Here is a 1,256-nt window from a genome sequence, read left to right on the forward strand (position 1 = left end):
AAAAAAAAAAAAAAAAAAGAGCTATGCCATCAAAATTCTAAGGGAAATTATTTTCTTTCTAGAATTTTATATCAAGCTCAAGTATTGTTTAAAGATGAGGAGACCTCAAGACATTCTTGGGCCCAAAAGCTCTCCAAAAATTTACCTTTCATATACCAATTTTCAGGAAGCACCCCCAAATGAGGAAATAAACCAAAATGTATGAGGTAAAGGAAACAGGATTTAACATAAGAGTTAGATGAAGGTAATTTACAGGATAATGAAAGCTTATTAATATGTATGCTTCATATATTATATGTGTGAATACCTATATATAAACTCCTGTAATCTTCACATTATAATGGCATGTAGATGTACTTATTTTATCATCATTTTACAGAGGGAGAAACTGAAGCAGAGAATGATTAAACGACTACACCAAGACCGGACAAAGAGTAAAGGACAGACCCAGAATTTTAACCCCTAAAGCCTGGTTTGGTTGTCAAAATCTCTTTGGTTGCAAAGAGATTTCAGCCTAGGTCCATTTGCTCTTTGCACAAAGATCTAGTTATTGAGATAATAAGGATTTCTCAGGAGGAAAAATATTTTTTTCTTTTTTTTTTTTAGAGACAAAATCTCACTTTATCGCCCTGGGTAAGAGTACTGTAGCTTCACAGCTCACAGCAACCTCCAACTCCTCGGCTTAGGCAATTCTCTTGCCTTAGCCTCCCGAGTATCTGGGACTACAGGTGCCAGACACAACACCCGGCTATTTTGTTGTTGTTGTTGCAGTTTGGCTGGGGCAGGTTCAAACCCGCCATCTTGGTTGGTATATGGGGCCAGCACCCTACCCTCTGAGCCACAGGCACCGCCCAACCCAGGAGGAAATTTTTAATGTGACAAACGTCAAAAAAAAATAGGAGAAACTGCCTCAAATTCTTCCCTCTAACTGATGGAAATCTTGGGCTTTTGAAGGAGTGTCCCATGCCTTAGGGCAGGTCCTGATGAATCTCACCTCCTTTGTCTTGCAGAAAATCCACCATTTCTGGAAAACAACTCAAAAATGCTGTTATTAAGTACTTATCAATAGTACTCAAGTACTTATCAATAGCATAGGGAGAGAATTATCAAGTATGTAATAGCACTCATGTATTTATCAATAGTTAAGGGAGAGAATTATAATAAAAACATACAGTAGACTCTGAGTCCAATAGCATAGTGGTTACGGTGCCTGCCACATACACCACGGCTGGCAGGTTTGAACCTGGCCTAGGCCG

This window comes from Otolemur garnettii, unplaced genomic scaffold (genome assembly GCF_000181295.1).
Source record: "Otolemur garnettii isolate 467f Iridium unplaced genomic scaffold, OtoGar3 scaffold00299, whole genome shotgun sequence".
NCBI lineage: Eukaryota > Metazoa > Chordata > Mammalia > Primates > Galagidae > Otolemur > Otolemur garnettii.